The 20,077-nt window shown below is 44.8% G+C and overlaps 1 non-coding gene across 1 annotated transcript; it reads left to right on the forward strand.

The window, feature by feature from the left end:
• The first annotated feature begins 3 nt into the window (after nt 1–3).
• TRNAD-GUC (transfer RNA aspartic acid (anticodon GUC)) lies at nt 4–75 on the forward strand. The gene has a single exon. It is a non-coding gene; the product is annotated as a tRNA-Asp (tRNA).
• The last annotated feature ends 20,002 nt before the right edge of the window (nt 76–20,077 follow it).

Consider the following 20,077-nt stretch of genomic DNA (forward strand, 5'->3'; position numbering starts at 1 on the left):
AGTTCCTCGTTAGTATAGTGGTAAGTATCCCCGCCTGTCACGCGGGAGACCGGGGTTCGATTCCCCGACGGGGAGGTACATGGCTTTTTTTATTCCTTATTTTTTCCCACTCTCCAATGCGGCCTTTACCCCAGAGGCAAAAAGCAATTTGCGAACTCAAAGCTGTTCCCAGACAGTCGCTGGAGGAGTACTGCGATTTTAACACGGGAGGCACAGAAGAAAAACACAGCCGGGGCCTGCTTCAGGGTAGGCCCCTGGGGCCCGGCAGGGCGGCTGCAGGGTTTTACAAGCTCAGCTGCTCAACTGAAAGAATGTGTGTGGAAAGAATTTTCATATTTAAATGGCTCAAACAGGTGAACAGGGGCGTTAATTAAGCCTTCCAAGAACATTCACCTTTTTTCTTAAACCGAGATAGGAAAAAAACACCCCAGCCTCACTAAAACCTGTGAGGTGGAAACCATGGGAAGAAGGGCAGATCGAGCAGACAGGCAGAAGAGGGAAGGTGGAAGGCTGAAGCCTATCTCCTGGCCTGCAGTGATGCAGCCCCTTGTTTTAATCCTCAAAGCCAGAACTTCGAGACTGGGAAGCCCCAGGGCTTCCAGCCAGCGAGCCAGTGCATCTGGGGCACTAGCTAAGAGTACATTGCACAGCAACTGTGAGACTCCAGCATCCCTGCTTGCATCTGCTTTGTGTCTTGACTTTACTCTTAGGCACCACCCCCCTTTTTATTTTTTTAATCCTTCTGCCAAAAGTATGTATGTATGTATTTATTTATTTATTTACATTTCAGCACAGGGATACTAAAGGAGATCTCCTCCCTTCTGTGAGAGGTCAGCAGATGCAGAGCAGTAAACGTGATCACCCAAATTTCTCTTTCTCCAAGTCATGCGAGAGCACTGCAGCCACTCACACGTAAAAGGGGGAAGGAATTAGGACCCAAGATGAGGCCAAGGCACTTGCACAAGGGGTGCGGGCTGCATGTGCCAGGCGCTCAGCGTTGGAGGCCTGCAGGGCCCTGCTCTGAGCCTGGCTTAGTGCACTCAGGCAGTTTTGATAAGATTAATTTGACACCTTGACCTAGGCATTGAAAGCAAATTATTCTGTACCATGAGTGACCTCACATCAGCCACACAAACACAGCAGCAAGCACTCAAGCAAGGACATACACAAGAAAAATTAGCTTTGTGTAGTAAGAGCTAAGCTCCAACTTGACAGCAAAGTTTGGCAACAAAGGGCGATTACTCTTGACAAAAAGTTGCTAGATGCCTCAGACATGTAATGCCAAATGCAGAATCTAACCTTTTTCACCCTTAGAAATCAGTTCCTGAAACAGCATGTCTCCAGCCCATGTGCACGCAGCCATGGGAGCAGCGCACCAGAGCTGTGGGGAGCTGCAGGCACAGGAGGGATGCAGGGCTCAAGGTACAGTGAACCTTGCCCAAGAGGTGCTTTCCATGGACTCACCAACTGGTGGCAAAGCTCACTGCCCCAGCTGTCCCATCTGGATGTGACCCTGAGATGGGAACGTAAGAAACATGTGAAGAAGAGGGGCTGTGACATGGAGCGTCGTCCACAGTGACACCCTGGAGCTTTGTATAAACCAGCTAGACTAGGGCCATGTGCAAGCAAGCCCAGATAAACCCAGGCAGGAGAAGAAGGGAGTTTCAGTAGGTCTATTGCTGCATGTGTGATAGAAAGAAGAAAAATAACCCCAACGTTTTTCCTTTTGCAATTTCTGAATTTCCTCCCGTGCCCACTTCCCTTTCTCAAAATCCACATATATATGTCATCAGAAACACAAGGAAACTGATTTTGTTTAGTAGGCAGTTTATTTCAAAACAGAGGATGGACCATAAAATAAGATGTAAGACCCATTTAGTAGTTATGTGTGGACATCAAGTCAGGCAACTTCAGCTATCATAAAACAGTAAGGAATTAGAAAAGCAATTAATTCAAAGCAGAAATATGCTGCCAGTGCTTTGCAGGCATAAAAAAGAGTCTTGCAAGCAACTCCATACCTGCTTAGTTGGGGTTCCTGTTTTCAGATTAAGCTTTCACAGTGCACAAGCAAACTACCCAAGAGGCAAAGTTTTGCTATAGATGTGTAACTTCTGGAGTCCTGGTAAGTCATTCTCATTTGTGCATGGGCAAAGGTAAAAGGAAGAGGAACAAGGAGCTTGGGACATTGAGCAGGGTTTTGCAAGGTCAGCCTTTCTCCCCCTGTGTGGTACTTTGTCCTTCCATAAGTCTCCCCCAGGTCAGCTCAACCTCTTTCCCCTCTCCAGATCCTTCCCATGCACCCCTACGGTGCTGTTGCACTCCACCTGGCAGCGTGGAGCCAGCACCGCTGGAAAGCCAGTGGCAATGCCGGCAAACCCAGCTGCAGCTGCCTGCGCCGCCTTGGACCACTGTGAGAATTCCGGTGTGGTCCATGCTGGCTTTCCCGTGGGCAAAGTCCACAGGAGGCACAAGGCAGGAAGCCTCCTGCAGTGTTTGCAGCAGGAAAATTTGATTAAGAGCTGGCACTGATGAAATCTGGGGGACCAAACATTGGAATATTGCTAGTAGAAATCTTATCCTTATTTTTTCTTCAAATGCCTATTGAATTATCAACGTACAGCTTTCAGCTGCATCTCTTTTGATGTTTCTAGTCATCCCGTTTGGTGTGCCATCACAAGTGTGTTTTATTTTCCTCACCTGATCAAAAGCTCAGGGAGAGATGGTATCAGCCTTAAGGTTGGGAGAGAAGGCTGTGGCCAAACCAGCAGGACAAGAGTGGGATGGAAAGTAAACTACTGCTTGCAGCCTTGCTGATCACGCAGCGTGGTAGCAGAGTAGCGCCAAGGGGAGGTCTGGGCTGGAGGTTCAGCCTCAACATATGTCCTAGGTTTGGCTGGGATAGAGTTAATTTTCTTCCTAGCAGCTGGTACAGTGCTGTGGTTTGGATTTAAAGTGAGAATAATGTTGATAACACACTGATGATTTGATTGTTGCTCAGTAGTGCTCACACTAAGTCAAGGACTTTTTCAGCTTCTCATACTGCCCAGCCAGCAAGGAGGCTGGGGGTGCCCAAGAAGCTGGGAGGGGGCACAGCCAGGACAGCTGACCCAAACTGGCCAAAGGGATATTCCATACCATATGACGTCATGCTGAACAAAAAAACTGGCAGGAGCTGGCCAGGGAGGGGAATGGCAGCTGCAGCTCAGCGATTGGCTGGGCATCGGTAGTCTGTGAGCAATTGTGCTGTGCATCACTTGTTTTGTATATTCTCTGATGATGATGATGATGATGTCATAATCATCATCTTATTTTTCTGTCCTATTAAACCGTCTTTATCTCAACCCATGAGTTTTACTTTTGGTTTTTTTTTTCCTCAAATTGTCCCCTCTATCCCACTGGGGGGGATAGAGCGAATGGCTGTGTGGTGCTTAGCTGCCTGCTGGGTTAAACCACAACAGCGTGTTAACAGCATCTTGTTAAAGCATCTTGTTAAAGCATGTTCAAGCCCTGGGTACTGTGTAACTCTGTGTATCTGTCCTCTGTGTTGTTTCCATATGTATATTTAACTGTGTTTTATGTATGCTTAACTCTGCCAAACCTTTAAATTAACGTTTGTCAAGAAGATTTTTGGAATGCAAAAAGATTGCAAACGTTGGAAACTGCTTTATGTCATTAGTAATGATGAAACACAAACTTACGAGCACTGAAAATCTTGGAAGTTTTATGTTGTCGGTTACTGTAAGGGCAAGGAAAAGAAGAGAGGGCCCCCTTCTTAAACTTAATAAATATAGCAATAAATTCATGTTTTAAGCCTAGTAAAAATAAGTTCTCAGCAATTGTTCTAGGCAGTCCCAATGGGGAAACTTAAACAGAACCGGCTACTGAAAACTATGCTAATTGTGTTCTCTCTTAGAAGGAAACTAATCAATAAATAGGAAGATCAGGTAAGATCTTGCAGGTCTGTACATCCAACGTAAGTTCGATGAACTGACAATTTAGGAGGATACAAGCCCTCTACTCCACCTTGATTCTTCTACAGAGGCTCCTGGTGCTAAACCTTTTGGCTGGTAAGAGGAGAGGAGAATGTGGTAGCCCCTCAGAAGGCGCTGAAACAATTTGCACCACCAGCAGCTGCTATAGGCTTCTGATCCCTACACATGGTGAACCAGCTGGTCATATAAATGAAGAAAGCATCCTGGAAGAATTTAATCTTCATTCAAGAAGTTTTAGCCTGTCATCGTTCGTATTCACTAACTGTTGGCACCAAGGACCCCAACAAGCTCTGCAGTCTTCTCCCTGCACTGAGGAGTCTGGCTGCCCCCAACCAGCTCTGTGATGGTGCCAGCCCTGGATCAGCTCCTGGGAAAAGAGCTGCGTGAGAGTGACAGCGGAGCCGTGGCTGTCCCCAGCCACCGCCACTGTCCCTGTCCTGCTCGCCTCGTGCGGGTGCTGTGGGGCTGTGCGGGCAGCCGAGGAGCAGCCTGCTCCTGCAGCTCCCTGGCACACCAGTCATCGTGGATCAGGATGCAGGTCTGTGATCACAGCGTGCCACCAAGGAGCTGGAGATTGAGTCCTTTCATAGAAAATTTCCAGTGCCTTTACACAGGTCTGGGCCATCAGGAGCTGCGCATTGCTGCAGCCCCACTTGGGTCAGTGGAGCAACGTTAATCTAAGCCAGATGGGACCCCCACCCACCAGTTAAAAAATACCCAGGCCACCATCAGGCATTCCATCCCAATGCATGCTGTGGTTTTATGACTCCTCCAGACTGGCCTGGCATCTTTCCATGTTAGCTTATAATAAGGGTAAATTAGATGTCCACTTTTTCTCCAGTAGCTGTTAACATATTGGCACTTAATACTTGAACATAACGATTTACAAGGAACTGTTCAGCTTTGTACATGAATGACCAGTAATGGATCCAGTTTCCTAGAACAGATAAGATGGAAAATATTTGAAAGCAATATATTATTAATAGTTTATCCTGCATTTCTTTTTGAGCAGCTCTAGAGCATCTATCCTATTTCTGTTTTTTTCTGAGAAAGACAGTTTCTTAGTCCTGTCTTCCCTGCAGAAGCCAACAACCATTTCATACAGCTGCATTTCTACATGTCAGATGGTCTGTTAAACATAATTACCATCATCCTTCTTTTCATTTGGAGGGAATCTGTTCTGTAATTTTTTCAGTTCCTCCTTTCTTCTGATTTTTAAAATACTTTTGCACAAGCAGTCTTCTTTTTTTTGTAACTTCCATGTTGCTAGACATGCACACAGCTTACACCACCAGAATAATTAGCCTCAGCTTTTAGGTGCTGCATTCAAAGTATCATGGAGATCTGATGTTCAGAGTCACTCATACTATGTCAAAAATTAAAGCACCCATAAATCACAATACACATTTGAAAATTGCATATGCTTTGGGATACACTATTAAGTAACAAACTTTAAAATTTCCACTTGAACTGCCTGTATTTGCAGTTATGACACAATTCATTTTTACCACTTCAGGGTGTGCAGTGTGTTTTCTTTTCCAGAGGATTTATTTAACTCTATGCAGAGATCTGGCAGCCTCAGGATGTCATCATGACAGGCTCAGGTAAGGACAATTCCTGCCTCAAAACCAAAAATCCAGATGATGCACAGTTAACTCTTCTGTTAGTTTGATGCTAAATGTCTATTACTTAGCCTGCTCAGCATTTTGGTTTTTACCTAGATATTTTCTTTGTTAAAGCTTTTGAAATCTCCTGGATGACAACACTTCCTCTTTCAGGTTATGTTATTCACATTTACCAACAGTGCGTTGCAGCATCCTTCTACATCTCAGAACCCTACCGCACAGAAAACTTTATTATATGGACAGAATTGCAGTATATGAAGAAATCATCTATGTTTTCTAAGTATCTGTAGCTATTATTAGCTGCATAATCTTCTCAATTATCAATTTTAAAACCATCTGCTTCTGGGTGATAGGGTTCTTTCTGTTCCATGAGGTACCAAACAAACAAGTTCATACTAAATTTTAAGCATCCAAGAATCAGCATTGGGACCAAAGGGATGGTGTATAAGCTTCACACAAAGCATGTTCATAAGCACTGTGCTTGAACAGGACACAGATGCTCATCTTCTGGCAGAATAAACTCCATGATCACAAAAGGGATTTTTGTCTCTGTCATTTAATATCTAAAGGTTTCCAAGTGGAGGTTTCATGTTTGTTTTCATAGGGTTCAGCTTTAAACAACCTTTTCCCCAGAGATCAATACAAACTGACCTTGGGATAAACTCAGGGCATTGCTTTAGGGGCAGGAGTGCTACTGAATTGCGCCTAGATCTGGTGCTGACTTTCCCCAACAGACGCACAGAAATACATCCATCAGCTCCCACTTCCACAGGAGGCAATGGCTTCTGGTCAGTGTAACGTGCAGTAATTAGGCTGCTTTTGAGCTCATTGCTGGGCCAATACTCTACACCTGTAGATCAGTAGGTTGAATTTCCCTTAGCTAGACTTGATTTTTTATTTTTTTTTAGTTAGAATGCTTCTTTGAGCCTTTTCTTGAGGGAGACAGTGCAGAGCTTTTGCATCTAATTACCTGAATATTTGTCCCTCACATCCAAGTGGAGAGCAGGAATGCAAACCAGAGCAAGAACATAAGTAGAAACTAACTAATTGTGCAGGAAAATACCATATTACCTAAAGGCTTCAGCAAAAAGCAGAAGTCTCACATCTCATCTACAGATGTCTTTCCTTAAGAATGAGAGCAGAGAATAAATATTTACTAAACAGCAAAAGCTTCTATTACACTTTTGGAAGAAAAACTTAGTTACGTGCTTTCCTCTTCTCTCTGTATAATTTTTGAGGTTGCAGAGGGCTTGCTTATTTCTTCTGCCTGGTTTACTACATTCACATCATCTGCAGCGTTCCACTGTTAACACAGCACCAACCAACGGAAATTTTCACAAACCATTTGATTTTACACTTCTGCCCCCTCTTATGTGTAGACTTGGAGTGCGATCTGAAGACTTGGCATTAGAGCAATGTTTATATTACTGCACATGCTTACGTGGTGTTGCCAGTCCCTCCAAATTTCAAAGGCTTTGTGTCTGGCACAGAAGAATCTCATGTTTTTAAATAGGAATTTGCCTCCATGACCCTTCTGCTAGACTTTGCCTGGCAGCAGCATTGGCTTCAACTTGTAGAGGTCAAGCTGGGAAAATGGAGTTATTCCATGCCAGTACTTAACAAGCTCTACTTTTTCACAATAAGCAATGAAAGAGTTTTACTCAAACAATACTTTATTGTAGAGGAGAAAAAAAAAAAAAAAAAGAGGAAGCAAAAGAATTTTCAAAAGAGCCAAAGATAAATGCTTTCTCCAAAATCACTGGATGATAATACGAGTCTTCATCACTTCTTGGCGCAGGGCTGTGAGGGTGCGAACAGCAACCGCTCGTTCAGTTTGTTGTCCTCTTTACTTCTCAACCCCAGGCGTGCCTTCACTTATCCTCACTTAGGCTACTGGTTAACAAGTCCTGCCATTTACTCTGCAGTGATGAGCTGCTCCCCACAATGCTCTTCATTAGTTTTCTCTGTTTGCTGTTCCTTTGTCCCAGAGATCTCAGCTCCTTTGCAGGAATAGCCACAAAGCCCACACAGCATTCTTGCTATAAAGGGAAGACTCCCTAAATGGATGTACTAGCAAACTTCCCCCTTTGTCTGTAAGGGGATGCCCCAAGCCTGAAGAACAACTGGAGGCGATTACCACAGGCACAGTCAGCTTTTCACAATACAGGCAGTAACTTTTGCATTTCTCTCATAGCTGTTTTTGTCATGGCTGTTTCATAAGGCAGAAGTGCCTTACTGCCTCTTCCCCAACTTCTTGCATAACATGCAACATAACACGCAAGCTGATTAAGCCTGCTATTCAGGTGGCACTCTCTTCACTAAAAACTCTGGAGCACCCCATCCATCCAGGTTTCCATGCCTGTGATGCTCTCAGCAGACAGATTGATCTTCTCCTCTTGGCCCACCATGTGTAACCTCAGCCAAGAGATATTGCTACACGAGGATGCCTGTAGCCCTGCCATTTCTGTGCAGCGATAGGTCCAAAACTGTGAAGCAGGACCTTCTTGGGAAAGGCCATGCACCCAGAGGAGAGGGCTTCTGCACAGATTTGTGCAGAGCCATTCTGGGCCATGAACTGCAGACCTTCCCTCCTCTCCCTTGGATTCCCTGCTGAAATAGGTAGGACTCATCCCCACCCCAAGGGAAAACCTTGGGGCTGCATCTTCACTGCCTGAGACTGGCTGAGTTCAGATGGCCGAAGGTTGACTGAGATGATTTTCCATTGTACTCAGCACACAACCTGAAGGGAGATCTTTGCTGAATTGTCTGGGACTATCTTCAGCAGAGAAAAAGGTTTGAGAAAGCCCAAGAGACCAGAGCTGAAAACTCTGGCTGAAAAAGAATAGCATCGAGGTGCAGGCAGGCTCTCAGGCGTGTTAAGAAATACTGCTTGTAACTGGTGGGCCTCCTCTGAAGAGTGGGATCCTCTCATCCTGGGTACTCACTGACATGCCTGGGCAGACACTGCACAGCCCGGACTGAAGAAATAGCATGGATGGCTCTCTTTTGCAGGAGCTGATGTCATTTTGGATCAAATGGTCTCACTAAGGGGAAATAAAAAGTTTGAGAAACCTCTTCAGAAGACATGGTCAAATACATTCATTTTGTAAGTAAGTGCCTGACTTCTGCATATCTCTGCCTGAAGTCCCGTGCAGCCCATCTGACTGTCTGGGATCTGGTTTCAGGCATGCCAGGGTGGCTGAGGGGGCTGTGTCCCCTCAGTAGCTTTGGGAGAGCCATGGGACTTGAGATGTGTGAGGACCAGTGGTGAGACCTTCCTTCACCCATGTCCTCTGTGAGCCAGGAGAACAGTCAGCAATGAAGGATTTGGGTTTTTGTGAGAAATATGGCACATGCCCCAGCCCCCCAGACTGGCACTTTTTGCCCTCCTGCCCCCATTAGCCAGAGCTGGGAAGTGGGGAGCACCGAGGGGGGCTGGCAGGGGACACCTCAGCCACCCTCCAAGGAGCCCACAGCCCCACTGAGCACGGCCATCCCTGCTGAGGCGGGTCTCAGGAGCAGTGCAGACAGACCACGGGTGGTCTTGTGCCAAACCCAAGTATAACCCTTAAAGCCTCCCCAGCATCCCTCCCCACCTGGTTTTTACGAAGCATAGCACAAAGCCTTCTCAACATCATTCCACTCCCAGAATATAAGAATGAATATTTCTACTAAGAGTCAGTAGATTTCTCTTTTCAGGTTTTTTTTTTTCTTTTTTTTTTTCTGGCTGATTCCCCTCATTATCTTACCAGCACCTCCTGGCAGGGTAAAATTTACACCAATGTATGGACTGCTAGAGGGAGGCTAAAAGTCCACCAAATACCAAAGAAATGAACAAACAAGCAGGCACAGACATGCTGGGCAGACCTGTTTCCTCTTCGTCAACAACATATGTCTTATCAAAAGGAAATCCTGTGTATGACCTTTCACACTGCACAGCCTCAGTCCCTGAAATTTATTAGAAGTAAGCAGCTATACCCAGGTTTAACTTCAGCTTGCATTTAATGTATAATTGCACCCCATGCCTATTCCCAGCTGGCAGCAAACCCCAAACCACGGTGCAAATCCCTGCGCACACAAAGAGGCACTGAAGTTAGATTGCCCTTCTGGGCAGGTGAGATTTTCCAGCCGTCGGTCCGGCTCACGGGGCACGCAGTGCTTGGCTGTCTTACGCTGCCAATATCCAGCAGGATCATAGAATCACAGAAACATCGAATGGTTTGGGTTGGAAGGGACCTCAAAGATCATCTAGCTCCAACCCCCCTGCCATGGGCAGGGACACCCTCCACTAGACCAGGTTGCCCAAAGCCCCATCCAACCTGGCCTTGAACACTTCCAGGGAGGGGGCATCCACCCCAGATTTTCCTCCACTTAAGTTCTGGGGCACCCTGAGTGTCTGAGACGGTCCAATGAGGCAAGTATTCATCCAGTCTTGCTTTTAAATAAATATTTCCTATCAAACCCTAAAAAGGAGGAAGCAATATTGCCAAGTACACAAAACAATGCAAGAAGCTCAGCTGGACATGTTTACTCTTGTTGCTAAAATATGTAGCTGGACAATAGCCATGGCAGGCTTCAACCCAAGTAATATGAAACAGGTTGTATGTTTATGTGAAGACATTGATAGAAACTCAGGGAATGTATTTTAAAACATTTTTTAAAATAGATGTCTATAAAATCACAAGTGGTCTGGAGAAGATGAACTGGGAATGGTTATTTACTGTTCCTCATAAAAGGAGAACTAGGAGGCACGCAATGAAATTTTTGGCAAGCAAACAAGCAAAAGCAAGCACTTTTTCATGCCGTTAAATGAGTTAAATGCAGCCATGTAAACTATGAAACTCATTGTCACAGGATGTCATGGACACTGGGAGTATAAACAGGTTCAAAAGAGTTAAACAGTCATGAAGCCTAGATCTAACAGTGCCTTTAAAACATTTTTGAGTGGATGCAACTTCCAACTCCTGAAACCATTAAAGTGCAGATTTCTATAACCTGGGAGTTTATACCAGGGGAAAAATCACTCCATACTTCATTTTTCTTATGCTGTTCTCCTTAAACAGGGAGAAGATACTGAGTGAGGTGGGACCTTGGTCTGGCCTGCTTCTGGAGACCCTTAATCAATTATGTTCTTAATTAGATACATTGTTTTTGTCCCTGGCAGGCCATACATCCTATGAGGTGCTCGTTCGGCCTCAGAAGTGTAGTGTCTGGCTGGAAGAACACAGGGCTACTCAGCGTGGGTCTTGTCAAAGACACCGACTGGGATTTCGGAGAACATTGTGCACGTCCAAGCTCTGCCACAGACTCCTCATGTGGCTCATTTCAAAATTTTTGCCGAATGAGAGTAGTTTCCCCTTTGTCTATCTTGTGATTTTGACTACAAAGCTTTGTGGGGAAGGCGTATGGACTACATGCATTGCGGGGCCTCTGCAGCCTCTTTGGATACAACTGATTTAAGAAGCAAGAGAACATTGAAAGGAAAGAAATTACTCCTTCTTCCTCCCCTGATGGGAGGAGGGTGGAAGGTAGGAAGAGAAGACTCTTACCACGTGGCCCTCACACTTCATTATGTCTGTGTTGCTTTCCCAACAGTATGGAAGAGGTTGCCACATCAGAAAAACGAGTCTGCATGGTTTCAGGCCAAAGTGAGCTCGTTGTCAGCAGTTAGCGTGACAGAGCTCTCGCCCATCAGCAAAGATGAGGAATATTTTTAATTCCACATTGTGACTCACGTTCTGTCCTTCAGTTGCTTGTTTATGTTGCTAAGTAAATATCAGTTACAAGAGGAAACTTTTACCTTGATTTTCCAAAGAATTCTTGTTTTTTGAAAGTATTAAATTGACTGGAAAGATGTTGCTGGTTGCAGTCTGGCAATTCATGCCCCTGCCCCAGCCGCTGTGCTCAGGGGGCTGGACCTCTCCCCATCTTCAGGGAGTGGGGTCAGACAGTGGCACCAGGAGCCAACAACTTACTGGGTTTGCTTGAGGTTTTGTCAGGAAGCCAAGCTTGTGCGGACCTAATCTGGTTGATCTAGATATTTCGGCCATTGTTTCCAGTTTATGATGAAAACTTCCATGTAAAGAGTTATTTAACTCCATGAAAATTGCAGTGAGGATTGCTGGCCATCCCTGTAATGGTGACCAGTTAATAAATGTCGCCATAATTTCCAAAATCTGTTTTGCCAAGCAGATGACATTTGCTTGTCCCAAGAGTAGTTTTGTACTGACAGTGTTTAACTCCCTGTAGTACACTTTCTTCTCATGGGGAAGCTGTGGAGCGTTATGGCACATGAGACAGAGAAGAGAGAACACATTTTGAGCTCTGTTTTCCTCACAAAACAGAACTAGCCATGTTAACCCCACCATCACTTTGGGCCACATGAATCCACAGGTAGACTAGTGGTCTGTCGAACAAGCGCAGACGATGTGAAGCCAAGCTGCACCACATGCAGGCTGATCACCCCTCAGGGGCAACCGCAAAGGCTCAGTCCCAGCCATGAGTGGAAGATGAGCCAAGGAGCAAGGCAAGCGAGGCACTCTGAAGGCCAGGCTGGAGCCTTGCTTTGCAGTGTTGAGGCTGAATGTACCCACAAGTTGAACCTCGAAATTAAGAGCCTGAAGCCAAACTGTTCCAACAATGCCAGGGGCTTTCAGGATCTGCTCGGTCTCTTCCAGTGCCACTCTTGCTGTCTGCTGCAGTAGCTTAGCTTGCTACCCAGGAAAATCTTTTTGTAGGAGTAGCCTGGGAACCCGTGAGAAAGAAAGACGACATTTGCAACATTAGACCAGACTTTGTAGACATAGCGCCTCAGAAATTTACTGCTGTGGAGTGGTGACACCTAATGGTAGGGACACAATGCAAGACATGGATACAGCAGGGGTGCAAATGAGCTAAAAGAACTGTGCCACTCTTCATGGATACAAAGTAAATGTCAGGGTATCTGGTACCACTTACACTCCCAACTGTGCAGAATTTTAATGCAATGTCTCCTTTTCAGTCTTTGCTATCTCAATGTAATTTATTATTAAAATCTGCTCATGGGGACTTCATTTCAAGTTCTGATACTATGCTAGCCCTTTCCCCCTCCTGTGTTATCCTCTGCTCTGCTGACTCTAGCCTACTCTTTTTATTAAACCCTGCAATTTGTAGCTTGTCTCAGAGCAGCTTGTTCAGATTAGACTTGCCTAGGGGCTAGTTTAAATTGCTCACGTGACTTCTCGTAAGAAACATTACACACATGTTAAATTCATGAGCCAAAGTAGGCTTGTGTGTGGAGTGCTCTCCATTTCCTTTTGCCCTTTCCAGGTGGTTTTTTCCTCATCTTTCCACACCTTTCCCACATTCCCCTTTGCCTCCCCCCACCACCCTTCCATGCCTTTGCATGGAAACAATGAGAATCTCGTCTCTGTACAACAAGATAGCAATCCAGTCTGACTATTTAAATATTCAGGATTGGAATCTGTCCCTATAAAACCTGTTTGTAGATAGTTGTAATACAGTATGCAAACATAGCTGAAATGCAGAAAGAGAGCAGAGGGAGCCATTCACATATCCAGTGCATTAATAGCCAAGAGGGTATTTTTGCCTTTGGTTCTGGAAAGCACAAATCAAGAGCGGTTGGTCTCACTTAGATTTTGTTTCAGATTGCCCTGTATTGCTCTCAGTGCAGAGAACAGCAGCTCTCTGCAGTACTACTCTCAGTACGACCCCAACGTTTCTTCCAGAGCTGAGAGGAGGACTCCCACTGCTGTGCTTACTGGGGTACCTTTCCTGCAAAAAGAAATCCCTAGAGAGTCACAAACACCCACTTATGGCTCTGTTACACTCTGCTATGTCAGGAATACAGCCTTCTTCTAACTTTGGCTGCTTCTAGCTCTTTGCTGGAAGGCTAGCAGGTGGTCAGTACGCTGGTGTGGGCAGACGGGTTGGTTTGGCCTTGTTGTGGTTTAACCCAGCAGGCAGCTAAAACAACCGCACAGCCGTTCACTCACTTCCTCCTCCTCCCTCCACCCGCCCTGCAGTGGGATGGGGGAGACGATCAGAAAAAAACAAGGTAAAATTCATGGATTGACATAAAGACAGTTTAATAGGACCGAGAATGATCATCATCATCATCATAGTAGAATATACAAAACAAGTGATGCACAGCACAATTGCTCACCACCCACAGACCACCAATGCCCAGCTAATTCCCAAGCTACAGTCTAAACCCCCAGCCAGCTTCCCCCAAGTTACATACTGAGCATGACGTCATATGGTATGGAATATCCCTTTGGCCAGTTTGGGTCAGCTGTCCTGGCTGTGCCCCCTCCCAGCTTTTGTGCACCTCCAGCCTCCTGACTGGTGGGGCACGATGAGAAGATGAATAGTACTTGACTTTGTGTAAGCACTGCTCAGCAACAACCAAAACATCAGTGTGTTATCAACATTATTCTCATGCTAAATCCAAAACACAGCACTAATAGGAAGAAAATTAACTCTATCCCAGCTGAAACCAGGACAGGCTTGGAGGTGAGCATCTACAGAATAAAATCATTCTCAGTGTGTCTAAGACTAGTCACAAATAGGGGGTTAATAACCAGCTATGCTTAGCACAGCTACTGTGAGCTGAAGAAATGTTGCTCAGTAAAATTAAATGAAAATAAGTAACTGGGAAAGAAAGAAAAATCTTGCTGGTGCTTTTATCGAGGGGAAGGCTGTGTCATTTTGCCCTCTTTAGGTATCATGGAGGAGAGCCATTAAAAACCATTTCTTTTCAACAAGAGGAAAATCATCTGCTAGAGTTCACACCTCCTTAGATGCCAGATAGTTCCAACATGAGACACTACCAAGCCTTCTTAGTTCCACCTAATACAAAACCTACTCCTCCTGCTTATAGTTACTTAACAGATCATGGCTATTTCAAGTGCAAGTGGCAATACGGCAATCCAATTACGCCAGTCGTCCATTCCAGCTAGCAGAGCATGGACAGGCCATTTCCACAGTGGGGAGAGCTGGCTGAAGGAACGACACACCATTTTCCCATCTGGATGTAATCTCAGCTGTTAGCGCTATGTAAAACTGGATGGTAAATGGTTTAGAGGCTGGTCCTGAAGGACCACGTCTCTCTTCATGAACCTCCATGGAAACTTAGATAATTGGCAGCATTTTTCCTGGATGTCTATAAATGTGTGCCCAGAGCATAAGTTATCTGAGCAGAAGGACTGTGGCTGTGCAGCACCCTCCTCCCAGCAGCCTGCTGGACCTTACTGGTCTGCAGTAACGCTTACCTAGCTGGTATCATACCTCGATTCCCCAACTGAATCACTTGCCCTAAGCAGGCTGGGAAGCTGCTGTTGTGATTTTTGGTCCTTTGGTCTAAAGCTCTTCCAAAGTTAAAATTCAATTACAGGGAGTTTCCCTCCTGGGTACTTTCCTGCCCCATTCCCAGGGCTGGAAGACCTCTGCCAGCCACAGAGCTAGACCCTAGACCTGTCAGCCCTCCTGTACCCTGTACTGTCCTGCTCTTCCAGCCTCCTTTCTGACCCAGGGTATTTCCCTAGCACTTGAAGAAAGCTAGTCCAGAAGAAATTCCCATGCTTCCTACAACAGACGTCTGTGCGGCGCAGAACTGCAGGCTGCTTGCCTTCACTCTGCACCTCTTTTCGTTTCCCATGGCCTCTTCCTCCACAGACTTCCCTGTGACCTTTTCTGTAACCCCATTGGGGCCAAATTCTTCCCTGTACCGAGCTGTGGAGAAACCCCCACCCATTCTGAAAACTGTTCCCATAAATGACCATAACAAATGACTACTCACTCCTCCGGCACCCCCACTCCTATTGCTTTCCACTGTAATGAGCCCCTCCTTTTAAATTAATTACTGGGAAACATGGAAAGTTCTTTTTCATACAACCAGCAGAGGACAAATATGTCCCAAAACAACTTGCTATCAAAGACCAGGCCCTCTTGATTCAGGGCAGCAAAGGTTCTTCCTAGAAATTCTTCAGTGCTTGGTTACACAGATAAAACAGTAAGGTCATAAGTGCTTTCCCTAGATCATATATGTTGTAATTGGACAATGAGGACCCAGATATGCACATAATTGCTGACAGTGAATATCCACTTACTGTTAGTGTGCCTTAAAAATATGTACGTATTTGCTTTGCTTGCACACTTACTGAGGGTCCTGGGGTGCTTACCCACAGCAGCAACGGCAGAGCAGCAGTTGGAGCAACTGCTACTAACACTAAAGGAAGGTAGCTTACCTTTTTCAAGGAAAACAATTTGATTTAAGGCTGTTATAATATTAATCTAAAACATAGAAAACATGTTCACCTGGAATGGGATATTATTTATTAGTGAATACAAGTAAACAATAACTTAATGCAGCTGAGGCAGTAGAGCACATGCTTTCCTGGCATGCTTGGCTGTAAAAGCAATCTGGCGTATTGCATCACAATGTACTCAGAAATGTCTTTATTATTTATTGTTGTATCAGTGATTCTTTATTTGGACTACACCAAGATACTACACAAAACTATACAGAGAAGATCAAATTCTCTGCTAATATAAATCATGTTAAAAGGCGATCATTTCCATTGACTGACACCCTGCCTGGTCCAGCCTCAACTCAGACTTCCTGATGATAGCCAAGTGAGACCATGTAGATGTGGTACTTTCTGGCTATATTTGGCGTTAGATAGGTGAATATTTCATAGAAAATTGTGACTGCATTTACAAAGTATCAGAAAGAACTTTTTAAGAATTTAGGTTTCCAGGTTAAACACAAAAGCTAACTGAGAAATCATAAATACAGCTGGCATCTATGTGGAAAGAAGACAGTCTTCAATGAGTCATACATCTTGTAGTGAAGAACAGACAAAAATATTCTTAATATCTTTACAGGGTTATTATTAGATGCCCCTTTAATTCACGTTCATGAATATGGACAATGCAAGTTATTTTATTTAGATTTTTTTTATCTACTGCATGACTATCGCACAAATTACAGACACACACCCTCCCATATTTTTCCTTATGGATGTCTCTCTTGAGAGAAATACTATTATAATTTCCAATTCAGTACATATTGTTGTGTACATCCAAAAGATTTATATCCTAGTCACATTTTTATTGGATGTACTGACTTATTTGGCTTTGATGCTATGTTCTGTATAAAAAAGTATTTTATATTTTGATGTCCTGATGGTGGCAGTAGGAGATTTTACAAAAGAGTTTGCAGAAATCAATGATCCAACAGTAAAAACAGCCTCATTATGTCTTCAAGAGGAAAAGCTGCCTAACACATCGTGCCATTACTTATTTTGTTCTCTCCATCCGAACACAACCCAAGAAACACATTCTCATTTACACACATCAGATAAACAACCAGGACTCATGAGCTCTTCAAGAAGCACTGACAGAAGTGAGCTATTCCCTGAAATGCAGAAATTTCCCTCTGTAAAGTTTTCTTGAGAGGAGAAAGGAAGAAGCGTAAAGGAAGAGGAAAGCTGCAGACAGAGGACCCCTATCCATGCCCTGCAGATAGCAGAATACGCCACGCACCAGCCATCTCCACGAGCACTTTGCTGTCTGTGTCAGGGTATTCATCCTGCCCTTTTGTGGGGAACAAAAGGAGATCATATCCATGATGATGAGAGGCTGTTTGTTGGTAACAGCAGGCGAGCCGTCACCACACATGATTTGTGTAGGAGACAGGAGCAAACCTGCTGTGTTGCAGACATGCAGCACCAAGCACATGTTCTCCCAATGTTCTCACCTGCTTCACAGCTTGCTGCAGCCGGGTGGTGTGATAACAAGACCTTTCTTCCCCTCTGTCTCCTCTGTGCTCTGGCACCGTGTCTGACTTTGCTCACTTGACTCCCCATTCATCGGTGACATGAGATGGCAGGGACATCCGTAGCCTGGACTGGGTCAGCCCCAGCAGCACCAGCCCCACTCAGAGATGGGAGAGGAGATGCACTGGGTCCCCCAGCACCCAGGAGAGGCAGGAAGGGTGACTCTGAGCTGTGCTGGTCACCGTGGCAGCGTGAAGATCACAGGTAGCAAGGGGATCACAGCTGGCCATGGTGGGGCCCGGGGTCCCTGCATGCCACCAGCAGAGGCAAAGACTGTCTTGGTCTTGCAGACCTTACAGCACCAATGTATCCATGACACAATTGGAGAAGGACTAAAAAGACAAAAAAGCAGGGAAGCACAGGCACAAACATGTCACGAAAGCACATGAGTGGATACATGCATGGTCCCTGCCTCTGCTGCCCTCTCCTTCATTTGGCTTGCTGCTGACACAGTGGCCATGTTAACTGGGAGTGATTAACAAGAGACTTAAGCAGCTCAAGAAGTCTGCCAGATTTTTTGTCCTTAAAAATTAAACAGTGGTAATTAAAAGTGGTAATAGGGCTTTAAGAGAGATTAAAAAAAAACCCCTCTGTCCACTGAACTGCCAGAGACTTCTTAAAAATTATGTTACAGGAAATGAATGCCTGGAAGTGGAGCAGAATGGATATATTCACTACCCGTATTGCAGAGGCAGACTCTGCTGCATGAATCCTTGGGAAGAGAAGTTACGAATGCCTGATCCTTATCCTGCACTACCCTCGTGTAAAGGAGGAGCAGTTCCACAGGGAGCTCAGGGAGTTAAACCCACTCTAAAACTGATTTGCACGAGACCTGAATCACCCCTTTTTATGCCCAACCCAGTAAGCTGAGATTGATAAAACTGTAGCCACAGCTGTTGTTAAAAAAGTGATCTTGACCAAAACTGGGATACTACTGAAAATTAAACAAAAAAGTGTAGTAGGACCTTAATAACTGGGAACATGCACCAGCTATTGTTTCACAGACTGAAATCGTAAACCTGTATTAAGGCTATCAGAAAATGAATTTGGAACATTAAAAATTTATGAAACCTTTTGAGTCCCTAGAAAGATCATTACTAGGCAACATATTGCTGTAGTTCCCGTCACAAGACGCTGAGACAGTACAGACCCAGCTTCGTATCAGCCGAGCTCCCTCCACCCTCGCAGTGCAGAAGAGGGAGCCTACCGAACACTTCAGTGCCATAAAGTGCCTTTGTGCGGAGAAGATCTTTGCCACTGCAAGGAGCATCAAGTCAGCAGGAGTCTGCTGAGGCACGTGGGGTGGGAGGACCGAGGTCTCCAGTTATCAGCATCCCTCGGGCTGAACCACAGACAGCCTGGTTATTTCCCACATTTGCTAATCAGTGTAGCTTTGACCTTTCCCTCAACGCGAGTTAGCACTTTTTCCCTTTATTTAGCAGGTTGAATCTGACTCAAAATGCCCCACGGGAAACACTTCAAATGAATAGATTTCATAAAAATTCTTTGACTTTAAAATGGCTTAGTATTTCATAGGTACTGCTACTGACTTCATTCAGTGTGACTACTCTTTTTATGGTGCATGCAGTTTTCTCATTTACTGCTGGGTGGTTTTGTGGCAAAAGCACTCAAGGGGCTCACAGTCTCCTCAAGGCTCTGCCTTTCTCTTTCAGCCGTAACATTGAATGTAACACTTTCTCTTCGATAGCTTCTGTAGTTTTGAATAGGGAAAATAATACACCACTTCTCAGAAGTATTAAAAAGCTCCATTCCTCGTATTTACTAAGTGCTTTGAGTTTTCCAGAGAAGGTGCGATGTGCTGTAAATGCAAATTATTGGTAGTTACTACTCATGTAAATAAAAGAATTTTTATTCGGCAGGTCTCAGATGAAGTGGAACAGTCATGTCAAATATGTGCTGTGTTAGTAACAGATGGGTGAAAGGAAAACCAAGACCCCAAACTGTCAGGATTCCTATCAAATCTACAGAACAAATGTATTGGCAGAGGTCAGCGTGAGGTCTATGGCTCTGTTAAATGTTACACAGCATTTACTAGGCTGTTGCTCTCGACAAGATTTATCGCTGAAAGGCTGTGTTATTTCTTATGCCCTTATATCTATTGCTTTATATTGTGTCGGTTGTTTAAATATTTGTGTGCATTCAGGAGCAGCAATTTCATCTTTCTACCAGAAAAACGTTGCAGCTGGCAGTGGCTCTGGGCCAATAATACACAGGATGTTAAAGCAGCCCTGTGTGCAGTGTTTCTCTGCCTCAGCAATCTGGATTATGTTTTTTGTAAGTTTATTTGATCATGGTGCTCATGAAAATGACAAATTAACATCAGTAAGTAGGAGCTGACATGGTCTTGGTGTACCTCGGGTAATCTTTGCCGTAGCTCTTCTGTTCAGCTCAGTCCTGACCTGCCGTGCTCTCTCCTTTCTCCAGGTTACACTCCTTTCAAGACTGACACTGGTGTGCACCATAGAAACTACAGAGAACCGAAGGAGGATGACCTATAATGAGAGGAATACAAAATAATAATACTTCAGTGCTGTAGTAACTGACCAACAACCAAGATTTTCTTTAAACCCCAGGTATTTAAGAATATACTTAGCTACAT

Source organism: Balearica regulorum, chromosome 1, assembly GCF_011004875.1.
Source record: "Balearica regulorum gibbericeps isolate bBalReg1 chromosome 1, bBalReg1.pri, whole genome shotgun sequence".
NCBI lineage: Eukaryota > Metazoa > Chordata > Aves > Gruiformes > Gruidae > Balearica > Balearica regulorum.